The sequence below is a fragment of the Acomys russatus genome, chromosome 2 (assembly GCF_903995435.1).
Source record: "Acomys russatus chromosome 2, mAcoRus1.1, whole genome shotgun sequence".
Lineage (NCBI taxonomy): Eukaryota > Metazoa > Chordata > Mammalia > Rodentia > Muridae > Acomys > Acomys russatus.
Window position 1 is genome coordinate 58833999 of NC_067138.1, and position 16949 is coordinate 58850947.

The window sequence follows — 16949 nt, forward strand, 5'->3', positions numbered from 1 at the left end:
CTGGGCCACCTCAAAGACCCAACCCACAACTTTTAATAGGATATCTCCCTCTCTTCCCTCCTCCTCCTCTTCCTCCTCCTCCTTTTCCTCTCCCCGCCCGCCCTCTGGTTGGAATTAGAAAGACACCTGCTGTATCACTTCTTTCTAATAATAAATTTAACTGGGGCTAGAGAGATAGATCAGAAGAGCACTGACTGCTCTTGTAAAGGTCCTGAGTTCAATTCCCAGCAACCACATGGTGGCTCACAACCCATCTATAATGAGATCTGGTGTCCTCTTCTGGCCTGCAGGTGTACACGCAGGCAGAATACTGTGTACGCAATAAATAATAAATACACCTTAAAAATAGTAAGTTTAGCAATACTGGTCTAACTCAGGGTCGGTCCATGGCCTTCATAAAACTGAGTCTCCCCACCACCCAGGCCTCTACACTGGCCAATGAACTTCTATCCTGATAAACGTGTTGGCTCTCCTAGTGAGGAACCCTGAGCTAAAGATCTTAACTCCAAGTCCTCGGGGTTCCTTTTAGCAAACAGATAGCTTAGAAACGATCCACTCAGCCAAATGGAGAATCTGGCCCCTCGCCACTAGAGGGGGTATTTCACTGTCTCCTAATTTGGCCAACCCGAAATTCTAGTCCAGCAAGAAAATAAGCCTCAAGCCTGGCAAGCTAGCCTTAACTTCTGTAATATGTGGCCTTGTCTTCTTTTCTTCTTCTTCAGGCTTCTAGTGGTTGATAATACAAATTTTAATTCCTGCTTTTATTACTCCCCCCGTCATACCTCGTTTCCTTTTGTCAGACTAACAAACTACGCAAATTTTTCTTTACATTTTTTTTTAATTTACCAAGTTCACAGTCTTTCATTTAAGTCATAATAAGTACAAAAATAATAAAAATTAGACAATGACATATTTTAAAGAAGAAACCCTTCTGGGATCTGTCAACAGGTAGCAAACAGTACATACATAGTGTTGTTTCTGGGGCCACTTATTCTTTGCCTTAAAGAAAAGGGTCTGGTCAAGAAACACCAAACACTGACCTACGTCCTCCTGACTGTGCGAGTCTAGATTCTAGGCGCTAAAACAAACTGCTGGGTGGTTACTTATTTCATTAAACTCCTTTTCACTCCGAGAAGACATCTACTGTCCCCACTACAGCGTCCAGTCACCAAGTGAGGAGAAAGTAAATGAGGGGGTCCAAAGGAAGATGGGGAGGGGAGGGGAGAGAGGGAAACAAAGCTGTTGCTCTTAAGACCAGGCATAAGTGGCCAGGTCCCAAAAGCACGGATCCAAGACCAAAGCCAGCAACCAGGGTCAGAAGCGAGAATGAGTGGCAAATGGGGAGAGCCCACCTAAGATACTCAAAGCCAAAAGGTTCCCATGGCGACAGCATTGTTGGTCTGCTCCCTACTGCTTCCTGTAAAGAGCCTAGTCTACAACATGGTCGCTGAGAGAAGACCGCCGCAAGAAATGGCCAGTGAGATTCCGCATCCAAGTTATGAAGTCAGAAGACAGACAAAAGAAGCCTGATAAGGGGACAGCTATCAGAATAAGATCAAATCCTCATGACTTGGACCTGCTTGGGACTCAGGATGCTTTGACTGCAAGCGGCAAGGTCCTAGATCTCACTGACTTACACAAGGAACTGTGTTATCTCACAGAACTGCACGTTCGGAGGAAAGGCACAATGTGGTCAGTAGACGCACAAGGCCAACCTCAGGTTTCTGCCACCCTCTGATCTGCCATCTTTGAGAATGACTCCATCTCAGAGTAGCTCTTCTTGGTAGCCCAGGATGGCTAGAGTCGTTCTAGCCAGGATACTCACACACATCAAAATAAAGAGGAGAAGCTGCCTATGTCTCTCCCCTCATTCAAGGAATTGTTTCCTAAAACTGTTTGTCCATCTCTGCCCTCCACATTGTCCTCCACATCTTATTGTCCAAAATAACTTACAGGCCTCATGACCCTTCATGGGCAAAAGAAATAGGATTCCCCATGTTGGTTTCGAATAAGCACCGGAACTAGGATGAATGTTGGAGTGCCTATCACCATGGCATAAACTGAAATCACAGTGGTGAGCATTCCTGTGACATCACTTTCATCCCACACCAAGTCTACAGCTGTGCTGTTTCCATGATCATGACTAAGATGGCCGATATTATATTTACCTACATCTCATCATGAATGTATTTGTCAGTTCTAAGGCACAGTAACTTTCTTGATCTATCTGCTATTAAAAAAAAAAAAAAGATGTAACAAGGTCTGGAGAGATGAGTTCAGGTCCCAGCACCCATATGGCAGCTCACAACCATTTGTAACTCCAGATACAGGAGTCAAATGCCTCCTCCAACCCCTGTGGACAACTGTACACATGTGGCGCACACACACTAAATATTTTTTAAAACGTAACAGAGCAAGACTGGTAAGCAACTCCCACGGCAACTGCAAAGGGGACAGCTTTCTAGGGCCCCATTTCCAAGATGATTCAGTCCAACATTTGTTTGGATCTGGAGAGATGTGGAAACTGGTACATTTACACACTACAGACTCAGGCTCAGGTACAACACACAGAATACATCTGACAACCTTGTTTCAGAGAAGATTTCTTTAGTAATTTTTCTCCATGCTGAGTTCAGTGGTAAAGGACTGTCATTCCTGCACTCAACAGGCTAAAACAGGAGAGTCTCAAGCTGAAGACTAGCCTAGACTACACAGCAAGGGCCTGTCTCTAACACTAGCCTAGACTACACAGCAAGGGCCTGTCTCTAACACTAACCTAGACTACACAGCAAGGGCCTGTCTCTAACACTAGCCTAGACCACACAGCAAGGGCCTGTCTCTAACACTAGCCTAGACCACACAGCAAGGGCCTGTCTCTAAGAACAGTCGCTCTCTCCATTGAGATGGAGTTCTCTGCGGCAAGCTGAATTTACTGAAAGGCAAACTTAGTCTTTTGTATCTACTTCCACTATTTAATTTATAAGCATAACAAGTATGAATTTCAAAATTATCATAGAGAGAGAGTAGGTGAAGGGAAGGAGAGAGGGAGGGAGGGAAGGAACAAAGGAAGGAAGGAAGGGTAAGTTCTGCAGGAATTCTCAACTGGTCCCCTTTGGGAACGAGAGAAAAATTTGGAAGAATAGCTTCATTTACAAACTGTCCTACTTACAGCGACTGGGCATGTCTTGAGTGCCCAGGCTGGATACGAGCTGAGGGAGAACAGACAGAAGGGAAAAGAATGGCAACCTATTTATTAAGTCTAATTTTAATTTATTAAAAGAGGGCTGGCCCACAGTTGTAAAGCAAAAGGAAAAAAGGAACAGAAACCTAATCTGACAGAAAAGGTGAGGAATGTTTAGGTCAATCAGGACAAATACCGACAATAAGCAGTTAGTCTATAAAATGCCTTCAAATCACAGAGAGGGACGTTTTCCATAAACTCATTTGCAGCTCTTTTTTTGTTTGTTTGTTTTCCTTTGTCCTTCTATTCCTTATCTGTATTTTTTTTTCTGAGTGTCCTGTACTGTACAAGCATGACCTTTTTAATGCAGGAAAAAAGAAAACGATCAAGCCAACATGTCTTTATCTTGCTAGTAGATGTTTTGATGTGATCCGACCAGCCTCTATTGCCTCTTAGCTAAGATCACATTCGTCCAACTCTGTCCAACTGCTGAGCGGCTAAGAGCTTGCTTTAACGTTGTGAGGTCACAAGCAACAGCATGCTGCTGTAGCTAAAAGTTAAAAGATAAGAAAAGTGCCTCGAGACTGAACCAAAAGTGTTGGATCACTCCCACAACGCCCTAATAATAGTACTCAAAAGCCTAAGAGCTTAAGATACTTTTTTTTTTTTTTTTTTGAGTAAACTGTTGTTTTATTAACCAATTTGTATTCGACTAAAGTCAAGTTGACCAAAATAACTTGTAAGCCAGACTGGTACAGGGTAGAGTGTACCTCCACCCTCAGAGGGAAGGCGGAAGATAGCAAACAGGATCAAAAAGTAAGGCTCAATAATAAAGAACAGGCAAGGTGGCCTGGGCGGGTCTGGAAGGGAAAGATGCCTGGGGGCAGAGGTTCGATGTGGAAGGAAGTCTTTTATTAAAGTGCACCAAAAGGAGCCCCAGGGATCCAGTGGATTTAGCTCCAGTGGCTGGAGCACTCTCACCTGCTAGGACAAGGCTGGGCTGAAAAACATAAAATGCTTCTCATTCAAGTCAAAGGTTTCCAGTCCTTCCATCCACTGCCACAATTCCAGTAGAGGAAGAAGAGAGTTCCGGAGCAGTGCAGAGTGGAGATGCCAGCTCTGCTTTCTGGCTGCTTTGGTTCCCCCTGGAAAGTAGAGGAGGTAAAACCCGTTTCAGTCAGAGGAAGCAGGGGTGGCTGACGACGTGATTCTGTGCAAAGAGAAGCAAGCGGGTCTCAGGATCGGAGGACCCCCTCCCCGCTCAGCTTCGAGAGCACTGGTTATCGGTGACCATCAAGAGCCAGGGGCGACCTCGGGTTGGGACAGTCCACGAATGAACCCGCTTAGTATAGTTAGGATTCCTTTTGAGCCCATTACTGCACCACAAGAACTGGCAAGGCTTCTGGGCAGCCTGCAAGCGCTCATCAGATGACTGCCGGGCTGTTGGGGCTGCTAAGAAGGTCGAAGCAGCATGCTAAAAGGCACTGGCACCACTGCAGAGGTGCTCGACGACAGGATTGTATTCATGTGCAGTCACAGCAAAGAAGGTGTGAAAACAGCAAGGGGATGAATCAGTCCTGCTTCACTAAGCAGCAAATGGGAGAGGCCAGACACGTGGTACGAGGCAACTGGAGAGAGCCATTAGGAAAAACACTAAGTTGGACCTATTCCATCCTGTACACTAAGACAACTGAGTCAAGTACTGAAATCTCAACTAGAAATGACAAAAGGATACAAGTCAACATGAATTCGTTCACAAGCTTGGAGTGGAGTGTGGTTTTATAACTGACAAATTCTAGGAGTCACTGACGTGAACACTGACAAATCTAACCACCCGTTTTTCAATCTACATAACAGTAAGATCATAAGCAAAGTTCTAAGACAAAGGAAGGACATGGTACAATCAGCTTACACGGGCAGATATTTATACTGTAACAAAGATTACACAAGGATGTTTAATTCCCTTCACCTCCCAAAACATTGAAAAGGGTCTAAAAGAAACTTCAGAAAGAAAAAAAGAAAAATGGCTTTTAAATATAGGGAAAGGTGTTCACATTTACTCTGTAAGAGAAACAGAAAGTAAAACCACGCTAACAGTTTTCACTTATCAGACTGAAAAACAAAAAACAAAACAAAAAGAAAACCCAACGTTTAAAAATGTACTTTGTTGGCAAGAATATGCATTAATCGGGTATTTGCATATATTTCAAAAGAGGTATAGATTTTACAACTTCTGTGGAGGGCAATTTGGTCTTATTTATCAAACTACTATGATATTCACTCTTTGGTCCAGGACCCACTTCTAGAAATTTTACAAATATATTTGCACAAGTATGAAATTGTCTTCATAGCGTAAGTATTTATTGCGACAACACTTTTAACTACATACCGAAACCTCCCAAATGTCCATCAGAACAGGACCATCTAAAAGTGGTGATACACACTACCAGCCATGTGGGGGCAATCTCTAAGACACGTTACTAAGTGGGAGGTGTTAAGGAACCAACTCCAACATACACTGTTAAGTGAAAAAGGCAGAACAGCATGGAAATGCCCGATTGGTCCAACAAAGGAAAACTGACTTCATATCTGCACGAGCTTTGAGACGTCTTTCAAACCTCTAGAAGAGCCAGGCGTGCTGGCACCCAGCTGCAGCCGTGGGGAGCAGAAGCGGGACTGCCACACCTGGAAACCAGCCTGGGCTCCAGTGTGAGAGCCAGCCGTAAAGGGAAAGTAACCTTTAGAAGAAGGATAGGTAACTCAGCAGGTGAGAGATGGGGACGGGGCGGGGGGGTGGGGGGGTGGAGGATGCTTTTTTACTCCTCATTGTTTCTTTCTTTCTTTTTTTTTTTTTTTTTGTTTGTTTGTTTGTTTGTTTTTTTCGAGACCGAGTTTCTCTGTGTAGCCTTGGCCATCCTGGACTCACTTTGTAGACCAGGCTGGCCTCGAACTCACAGCGATCCGCCTGCCTCTGCCTCCCGAGTGCTGGGATTAAAGGCGTGCGCCACCACGCCCGGCTTGTTTCATTATTTATATTATGTGACTATATCCTCCTTTCAAGACTTAAATCTTAAAATGTCTAAATGTGTAATGTAGCTACCATTCAAAAATCTAGTCACTGTTCTCCAGCCTATGGCCCCTCAGCCTATAGGTGGCACATACATACGTGACTTGAAGGCCCTGAAGAGAAGCATAAAGGGCTGGAAAGCACAGCGAGAGTCAATGGTTGCACGTCTACAACTACATGTGAGAAAGTCACTGATGGCAACAATTAGATAGCAAGGGCAGGGATGGTGAAGACAGAAGGAAGAATGAAGTCTTCCAACAGCATCTCAAATGTCTCTTCAAAACAAAGAGACAACCCAGAGATGAATTTGGGCGGCCGCGGAAGGGGGGTTATCTCACAGTAGTGCAGGGACTGAGAAGACGGCTCAGTCTGTAAAGTGCAAGCCATGGCAGCCCGGGGACTTTAGCTCGGATGCCCACACCCATGTAAGAAGCCACACTACCTGCAGATGTACACATCCATAATTCCTGAGATGGGAACCTTGGTAGAAACAACAGGATTCTCAAGGCTCGTTGCCAGCTAGCCTAGCCCAGTCCATCAACTCCAGGTGCAGTGAGAGACTGTGCCCAAAAAAAAAAAAAAAAAAAAAAAAAAAGAGCCAAAAAACAAAAAACAACAAAACAAAACAAAACAAAAAAAAAAAAACAGTAAAGAAGGATGCATCTCCTTGGCCACCACTCCAGACATGAACACATTCTCACAACCACACAAACATATTACACACAAACACACACACACACACACACACACACACACACCTGTTGCACACACAAAGCAGTGCAACAATTCTTTTGGCTGAATTGATGCTACATTCAATCACAGATGTACGTGACTCAGAGGCATCCCAAAGTCTCTGCAGGCCAGAGACAGCGGCAGCACAGATGTAGAGGAGGCTTTCTCTGTACCTCTCATGCCTGAGCCCTGAGTAAAAGGACCTCAGAAAGCTGAGAAGGCTGCCAGGTGGGTAAGAATAAACAAAAGAGAATATTTTGAATAAGCTTCTTGCAGTCCAGTTTTGTAGGTTTATCAAATGTTTACAGAGCACTTACTATGATAAAGAACTGCTTTGAGGACTCAGCAAATTCACCAAAAGAAATAGTCACCCCAAAGAATACAAGATCCAAGACAACTGGAACAAAAAGACATTTGCAAACGGTTTGAGACAAGCATCTCTCAAATAAAAGCTTGAAAAATTCAAAAGTCAATCTCACAACTACAAAAGTATTGGCGCTATGGTAAATACACTGCAAATGTTATCCGGTTTTTCTATTGTTGTTTTTTTAAGATGAAGATTAACAAGGGAATTTAAAGTAAGAATTATTTACATAAATTAGAAAAATAAGACAGCTTATTCAATTTTACTACACTTAAATAGCAGGAATCTTTAGAATACGGCTTTCTATTCTCCTCACCACAGTTGATAAAACAGGAAAACATAACTGGAATAGAAAACTAATCTAGAACAGATGTCAGGGAAGAATTTTTCCAGTCCTGAACTATAAACATGCAGAATAAATACTGGAAAATGTACTATGGTAAAAAGAAAAATCAGAATCGGTTACTAATTACATGATCTAAGTAGGAAACCAGATACCTAAATATGTGGAACAGGCTTTTTAAAAATAACCCTAATGGATAAATGGTGTCTTTAGTATCCAAACCTGACTTAGACAATACAGAAGCCTGCAATCTGCTAAAATTCAGAACTTTCCAATGCCTACAAGGCTGGGTTATTCATCCATAAGATGGGTCCAACCACAGAGCCAGCAAGGTCACAAGCAGAATCCGCTGTGCTTTTCCTTGTTGTTTGGCCAGCATCTCTTCCACTTGATACTCTCCTGGTGCTCCCCAGGGACCTGCCTTTGTAGGCACTTTCTCTACTCACACTCAACAGGACATGCAAAGACTTACACCGCCAGTTCTTCTTTAGGGAAAAAGCAGGGGACAGCTCTGGCCAGGCTGCCACCCTTGACAAAGGATTATGCCTAGCATGCAGGAAGGAGCAGGAAGGAACGAAGAGCAGCAAACAACAGGATCAGCTCCAAGGAAGTTTGCTAATTTGTATGAAGTCAATTTGTGACTCATCCATATTCAGATAAATGTTCAAAGACAAATTCCAAGGCTAAATTTAAAATGACTTTTGGACTATCCAGGCTTCTGCTCATTTCTAGCTTGGGGACAGGGAAAGGGCTGTGATGTTGGCAGTACACTAACTCTCTCAGACCGTTGGGATCACACTCATTTGATGGTGGGAGTTCATGACCAATGCAAGACAGAGCAGTTTAATAAAATACTACTACCAATGTAAATACCAAAAGCAAAAGTGTTACATAGAAGAGCGAATAAGATTCCTGACCACAACAGTAATGTAAGAGACAAAGGCAAGGCTGACTTGGGGTTCACAGAATTTAATTGTTTCAGAAAAGCATTCACAGTAGCCAAGGGCAGTCCCCGCCTCTGAGAAACAGCTAAGCGCTCTGTACTCTTAGCCTCTCACTTTTGGAGAAATGGAAGAAACCGAACTTCTACGTGTGGGGTAGTATTTTTTTTTTTTTCACAGATGGAATAATGGACAAGAATTGAGCAGCTAGCTAAAATCTAAACTGGCTTATTACACATGAGCAATAACCTTTCCCTTCTAAATGACTGCTACCAGTGACGAGGGGGAACATGACTAAGAAATCAAATAATCTTTTTAAAGTAGACTACAAACCTATCCTGCCCATTAGCATATAGGTGGATAGGAGCCACTAATGAGACTGCAGAATATCATTAGCTCTTATAGCATAAAAGAGCCTTTCCATCTTAGGTTACATCTTAGAAATTTTTCTATTAAAATCAGAAATCTTTCATGCTTTGGTGTTTTGCTTTTCCTTTATTAAATAAGATTTACTACTTTGAGTTACAGGAGCTTCTAACAAATCACAACCCCCAAGCTTTTGCCCACTTCACCTCCCCACATAACGGAGTGGCAGACACGTCTATTCCAACATTTGAAAAGATAAGAAATTCAAGAATTTTTGCATCTGACTGAACATAGATGCCAGAGTCCCCAATTTTCTAAGTACACGAGTATTTTCCCCCCAGAAAGACAGTAACACTTTGCAAGCCTACAGCATCCATAGTTCATCGTTGAAAGCAGCGTAAGAGAAAGTACAAATAGAGAGGAAAGAACTTAGAGCAAGAGTCAAACCAAAAGTCTGCCAGGAAAGCAAAGAAAAGATCACAGCAAAGCTTCCTACGCAACCAGCCAAACTGTCATTTCCTTGTACCACCACGCAGCTGTCTGTGCTTCTGGCGGGCACCTTGACAAGCTGCGTTCAGTCAGGAATATGAAAAGTTCAGGTAGAGCAAACAATGCCAGTGACCTCAAATAGATCCATCCATGCCAAAAAGTGCCCTACCCATATATCTGCCATACAAATGACCATGGCAGCTGTCTACCTGTGCTCAAGTTAGATGGGGTGTCTTTTATGGCTACTTACTATCTGTGAACATCATTGGGTCCCACAGAAATTTCAGGGATGTGTGAGGCAGGTGTCTGAAGTTTGTGGTTTGACAGGGTTGTAAGCTATGGGCAAGAGATTTAAAAGAGCAGGAAAATGAGAATGTTATGAAAGAGTCGAGCAGTCTGCTTGTTCACAAGCTCATTTTGGAGGCTAAATAAGATTTCAGTAAAGGTGAAGGAGGTGGAGAAGGCTATCCATTGAGAGAGAAAGGGAGAGAGGGGGAGAGGGGGGGGAGGGAGGGAGGGGGGGGAGGGAGAGGGAGGGAGGGAGACTGTGTTGATGGCTATGTGATGAAGAGTGAGACTAGCGAGCAGTTCAACTACAGCAGGAAGAGTCTGGAAATAATAGGCCTTTGGGCTCTGGGGAGACAAAATCCAGCTGCTGAAGACTTTTAAGGCCATAGGTGACAAAACCAAAGGTGTATTTTAGGAAGACATCTGACAGTGATAGAATTGATTTGAAAGTTTACAACGGTCCAGGAGTCTAGAGCCAGGTGCCACTGAAATGGCTGGGGTGTGTGTGTGTGTGTGTGTGTGTGTGTGTGTGTGTGTGTGTGTTCTGAAATTAGTAAATATTATATATGCACATTTGTGTGTGTACATGTATGTGTTTAATATAGAACCTCTAGGCTGGTTTTAGAAAACATAGGCTTATATTTCCAAAGTTATTTTCCTTAGATGACAACCTTGGCTTGCAATTTCAGAGTGTGTGTGTGTGTGTGTGTGTGTGTGTGTGTGTGTGTGTGTAATTCATGCAAGTGTGTATATGATGCATGAACATGTATGGGTGCACATACATGTAGAGGTCGGAGAAGGGCATGTGTCTCCCTCTGCAGCTCTCTACCTTATTCTCTTGAGACAGAGTCTCTCACAGAAGCAGAGTTTCAAGCCGGTTTGACTGGACTGTCTAGCGAATAAGCTCCCAAGATCTACTTAACCCCCCAAAGCTGAGCTGCAGGCACAAAGCTATGCGTGGCTTTTACACAGATGCTGGAGATTTGAACACTGGTTCTCAGGCTTGCATAGCAAGTGCTCTTACACCACGGAGCCATCTCCTCAGCTCCTGGATTGTATTTTTTTTTCACCTTTCCTTATTTATAACAGTAACCACTCTTTACACAGTAACAAAATTACATGTCATTCTTCTTACAACAGGTTTTTAAATTCTACTTTGTTTAAACAACTGCTTTATATCAGGCACACAAAATTTCCTCAAATTCCTTATTTTATTTTGCAAAAGAAATGTATCTTTTTTTTTCTTGCAGGCAGATTAGAGCTACAAATCCACAGCAAAATAAAATAGTTATTGTACAAATTTATAATAATTACTGTATAGATAGTTTTTAACAGGCTGGCTATTTAAAAGGCAGAAACTGCTTTCTTTACTTTATGTGTACAAATGAGAACATGTAGGAATGTCATTTTTTCTAAAAAAAAAAAAAAAAAAAAAAAAAAAAAAGGACCAAACCTGGGATGTTTTCATTATGCCACAGATTAAGGTACTTGTCTTGTTTGGTTTCTCAAAATTAGAAATTTAGCTGCATCCAATACTGTATTTCATTTGAAAAATATTGTAATTTTAAAAAAGCATTGCATGGGTCTCATATAATATTATTTCCTATTTATAGTAAATCAGACCTTTTAAAGTGCAGAAAAGAGTGGGTATGAGCATTTAAAAAAAAAAAAAAACAGGAAAATTCTGTTTTGTTCATAGCAAGAACTGACTTTGTTTGGGGACCTTTGATTAAGCAGAGGAGGGTTTGTAAGAGAAGCCTGTCCCTGTTTCCTTGACTTCCATTGGAGTTCCAAAGACTTGCCAGTTATCAATAACCACTGAAAACTCTCCAAAGATGAAGCCAGCTTCCCACTCTTAGGTGCCCCAGCCAGGAACAGCAGCCTAGCTAACCAACTGAGGCCCAGGGAACTGAGACTCTGACCTGACTTATCCTCCAGATGGAAAAGAAAGCACAAGAGAAAAGTAACACAAAATTAGCCAGGTCCCAAGGGCCCACTCACTCAAAGACAAAATCTATTACCTAGAGAGTCCCAGCTAGCTCAGGGTGAAAGTTATTTTTTTAAGGTAAACAATAATGGTTTCCCCTCTCCTAGCACCACCCAGGGAAAAGCATTGTTTTTATGTAAAGAGCCCTAACTGCTAAGGGTTAAAAATAGGAGAGGATTCTTCTTCAATTTAGGGGTGTCTATGAGGTTGAATTTTGTCACCAACACACATGTAAGTGGTATTATCATGGATCTGGTAAACAGTGACAATGTTTAGACTCTCTGCTACAGCAACGGGGTCAATTTCATTCTCAACTCAGGACACTGGAAGCCCCCGATTCATGTGAACAAAGTTAGTGACTTTATAACAAACTGACTAAGCAAGGACCTTTTACATATTAAGTTAGAAAATGGAAAGTAGTCTATAATTCCATGGGAGGATGTCATGTCTCCTAGAAATTGTACCTAATTTTAGGGTTCCTTATTAGAGTGATTCCAGCTCTGCGTGAGATTTTAAAGTGAAGGGGAACGGGAGGGGTGCAAAACACAGATGAAACTTTTACAGCACGGAAATAAAAGTATTTTTAAACTGTCTTAAGGGTGAAGAGTTAGGCAAGAAGTAATACGTGGAAAACTGTCAAGTGCTTCTCTACACACCCACCCACCAGATACCATCGCAGCCGGCTGGGGGAAGTCTCCCTCTTCTCGCCTGACAGCTTCACTCTCTTTGAGGTCTGGAACTGGTGATCACACTGGTCCGTCATGGTATTTTCAGTTAACAAAGCAGTTACTCAATAGGGGGAAACAGGCACAAAGGAGCGGGGCAGCTGCTGCTGCACCCATGATGCAAGTGCAGGCTGAGCCCCGGGCCGCCCACCGCCGCCTCGACTCCTCCGTGACGTCCGGGACGGGTATCCCCGGCTCTCAGGAAGTGGTGGCCGCAGGCAGCTCCGCCCCCTCCCAAGTCTTGGCCGCCCCGGCAGGCCCGGTGGCAGGACCTAGCCCAGAGGCTGGCTGAGCCCGGGCTAGCAGAGGAGGGATCCACCGCGCTCGGCCTTGAGAGCGCGCGCGCGCCCCCAGGCAGCGCGCCCTGCACGTTCCCGCGCCTCCCTTCAGTCCCCCCTACCCTCGGCCCCAGGACGCCTGGCACCAGACAAGAGTCGAGTCGAGTACAAGATGGCGACTCCGCAGTCCGCTCTCCGGGCAGAGTCGGGGCGCCCCTTCATGCGTCGCGCCCGCGCGCGCTCGCGCCCGAGGCCCCACTAAAAATAGCCCGGGCCCGTCTATATTTGGTTCGCCGGATCCCGGCGCGGCCGCGCGCGTCCCGCCCCGCCCCGCTCCGCGCTGAATGGGAGACGGGAGGGGGGGTGACCGAGGGGAACCTACTCCGCTATCTGCGGCGCGCGCCGCCGCCTGGGCCCGGCCAACCGCCCGATTTAGTAACATCGCCTGCGTCAATCACGCGCCTCGCGTGCGTCAGCGCTGCGCGGCTCCAGGTCCTGCTCTTCCCCCCCCCCCCCAACCCCCAGCCTTTGAATGGTTACAATGTAGGAGCGCCCTCTTTCCTTCTGGGCCGGGATGGGATCGCATCCTCAGGCAGGGGGCTCGGTTACTCTGGGTTAGGGCAACTTTCCGAGCATCCTCTCCTGGACTTAGGCACATCAGCCTGCTGAAGTGAAAGTGGAGGCACATGATGCACGTGTTGTTTTGTTTTTTGAGTTTCTGGTCCTAACTCGAACCTTCTTCGATTCTGAAGCATGGGCTATGACAACAGGATACTCTTCCACCAACTTTGGGACGAGTCAAAAGAAAATGCCACTTCTAGCAGATCACTTGAGAACTGTCTGTCTGTCTGCGTTGTTTCATTCAAACATTTCCTTCGTAAAAATTCATTTCTGAGAGAGGTTACTTTCACTTAGCAACAACCTTTGGAACTAAGAGTTCTTAACTCAAACACGTTTTTGTTTTGTTTTCGGCAAGAAAGTGGCACCCTAAGTTCATTTCCAGGAAGAAATTGCTGACCCTCATACAGCCAAGTCTCCCTGGCTTTCTGCGTACTTGGAAGACAAATGTGCCCCCGGGAGACCGTAGGAAATCCCCTAGGGACAGGTTAATGAATCCTGTTGATTGATTTTGAAATATTTCATTTGAAAGATGGGAGGAGAGGCGTCTACAACCCTCAAACAAGTGAAAGTGCGAGTAGAGTTCCAAGTCTGACCCGGTGCTGGGGAGGAGAGGCGATCTGTTTAACAGTCAGACTGGCTCAGCTGTTTAACACGTGTGGTGTGTTTGTTTTATATATAGTTTCTCGTGCAGCGCGCGCGTGGCAGGAAGTGCACTTCTTTGGGTTATAAAGTGTCCAGTAAAGAACCTTACACCAAAAGTGTAAAGAAATAAAATCTTGTCTCTGGAGCCGTTTGCATCCCAGTGAGAAGCAACAGCAACAGGCAGGAGGAGGAGGCAAATTAGCCTAGGAGTAGAGGGCCAGAAAGATGTAAACAGCCTTAGAACCATTGCACCGGGAAAGCACAGCTGCACCTCGGGGAGTCTTCGGGCTGGTGCCAAACTCCTTCAGCAGCGACTGCCAGGTCACTCGGAGAAGCTGGCTGGCGTAGCCTTCCCTTTCGGAAGAGCTGTCCTCTCTCTTACCCCCTCGACCTGGCTCGGTGCCTCGGGGCAGCCTCGGAGGCGAGCCAGCAGCACTGCTCCAACTCTACTCCACCCGGAGCCTGACAGCTGGGCGGTCCCGCCTGACCCGCAGGCTGGCTGCGGCACCCTCCGGTAGACAAGCGCCCTGGCAAGCAGCTCCGGTGCAGAGGGGTTGGCCGCGGGAATCTGAGAACCCTTGGGGCTGGGGTCGGCAACTCCCCACGGTTTCCATTGTGCGACTGTGTGAATGGCTGGGGAACGCGCACGCGTGTACACACACACACACACACACACACACACACACACACACACACACACACACACACACACACACACACCCTCGCACACGCGGAACCGGCTGGGCCAGGGGAGGGAGGAGGAGGGTGACGTAGCGTCCCATGGCGTCACATTGACGTCTCGCATTCCAGGCACTCTATGGAGAGGCCGCTAGGGCTCCTGTGGCATAAATGACGTGCCGAGAGAGCGAGCGAACGCGCAGCCGGGAGAGCCGAGTCTCCTGCCTCCCGCCCCCCACCCCACCAGCTCCTGCTCCTCCTCCGCTCCCCATACACAGACACTCTCACACCCGCTCCTTCACTCGCACACACAGACACACGCGCGCTCACACGCTCCACACACACACTCCACTCTCTCCCGCGCGCTCACACCCCTCTCGCCCGGCGCCCTCGCCGGTGCCGTGCCGTGCCGCAACCGGACGCCCCTCCAGGGCTCACTTTACAACGCTGACAGAGCCAGCAGTGGAGGTGGGATCCACGGCGACATCCAATCCCCGAGTCGCGGCCGGAGACTGGACGCCGGCAGAACCTCGCGGCGGCGCTCTCCCATGAGTTGGGATCGCAGCATCCCCCGCCAGCCGCTCACCGCCTCTGGGAGCCGCTGGGCTTGTGCACAGCAGCCCTTCCAGGACAGCAGCTGTGACTCTCCCTCGCTCCAGATTTCAGGACCGCACTCTAGAAACTCGTTCTAAAGACGGAACCGCCACAGCACCCAAGTACGTATGATTTGCCCAGTTAATATGGGGACTTGCTTAAAAGTTGGCGCGCTGGGAAGCGTCGCTCCTGAAATTGACAACTTTGAGTGTGGGGTGCCTCCCCCCCCCCCACATACACACACTTTCTCCCCACTTAGGCTTTGCTTGCCAAGCGACTGGTGGGTTCTAATCTGAAACTTTTCCCCTATAGCTGGCCCTCGGGGACTCTGGAGCTTGTGAGATTCCTCTCCACACCCAAAGAGGCGAAAAGCCTCTAACAAAGAGGAGGACCTGGATTTGTGCTGTAGCAGCTCCAACGTTGTAATTCAGGGTATTTCGGCTCTAGTTGTCATGGTAATGATGCTCTCGGCGGCGGTGGCGGCGGCAGCGGCGACGGCAGAGAGTTAGAGCCCTGGTGATGAACGGCAGTAATTTCCCTGCCTTTTAAGTAGGATTGAAAATAAGGACTCTGGTGGGTCCGAGTTAATGTGCCTAATGGTGAGACGGAGCTGGTTGTCTGGGAGAAAGCTTAGGAGGGACGATGCCTGGGCAGCAGCGGCCGGAGTTTGCAGAGGCGCTGGAGGAGCTCAGCAAAGAGGGTGTAATTGTAGGAATGCGGCTTATTGTATTGAAATGAGCCCCGGGCTCTACCAGGCACGTCTGCCTGGCGTCGCGGACTTGCTGGTTTACACTTTTCCCCACGGAGGTAATCGGGTGTAATTGCCGACTCTCGCGCCCCGACACGCGTGGGGACGGCGTCCGTCTTCTCTAGGCCTTAGCAGGTGTGGGAAAGGCTTGCGGTTACTTTCCAATGCGCTTTCGGAGAAGTTGCTCCGAGTGTTTTACTCTTAGTAGAAAAGAAAGTTCTCGATGGTGAGGAGAGCTGAGTAAAAAGAGCGCAGCCTGCGGAGACTGGCTTTCAAAGGCACCCCTCGAACCTGTTGGAGGCTTCCGGGAGTCATGTGGGAGCTCATGATCATTGGTCCCTTGATTTCCAAGAACGCTCTTGGAGGTGGCCTTTTGTTTATGTGCCTGGGTTCTCCCGAGGGAAGAGACGCGGGAGTGTGGTCGTCACTACTGCCAAGCTGCTTATCCTTGGGGTGCTGGGAAGAGGTTACAGGGTTCGGTTCAGCCATTCTCTGACTATTCCAATTCTTGGAGGTCCTTTTCCAACAACCGGGAAATATTTTTATAGAACCAAGTTGAAAAAGAAAAGCTGCCCAACGCGCATACTGAACACAATGAATGAAATTAGTTTATTGGAGTTGTTTTAACCAAACAAGATACACATACTGTGAACGCCAAAGACTCCCGGGGCCACCGGTCCCTCCCTCTACAGACCACCTCCCACCCCCACCTCCCGGACCCAGCGCTGGATCACAGAAATTCTCCCCCTCCCCCCCGGGGTTTGTCGTGGGTCCCTCGGTCTTTCTGAGAATCTCTTTCTGTCTTTCCCTTTCTGCCGGTCTCTCCTCTACATCTCTAGCCCCCGCCCAACCTCCGCCCCCGCTCGCCGGGGTTGGAAACTCCGTGGAGGAGCCCGGGTCACAAT

General features: G+C 46.6%; 1 protein-coding gene across 1 annotated transcript in view; it reads left to right on the forward strand.

Annotated features, from left to right (window-relative positions):
• The first annotated feature begins 14914 nt into the window (after positions 1 to 14914).
• Positions 14915 to 16949, forward strand: part of Nr4a3 (nuclear receptor subfamily 4 group A member 3) — a 36980-nt gene continuing 34945 nt past the window's right edge. The window contains exon 1 of the mRNA XM_051161827.1: positions 14915 to 15418. The gene's annotated coding sequence lies outside the window, so the exon portion shown is untranslated. The remainder of the gene's footprint in view (positions 15419 to 16949) is intronic.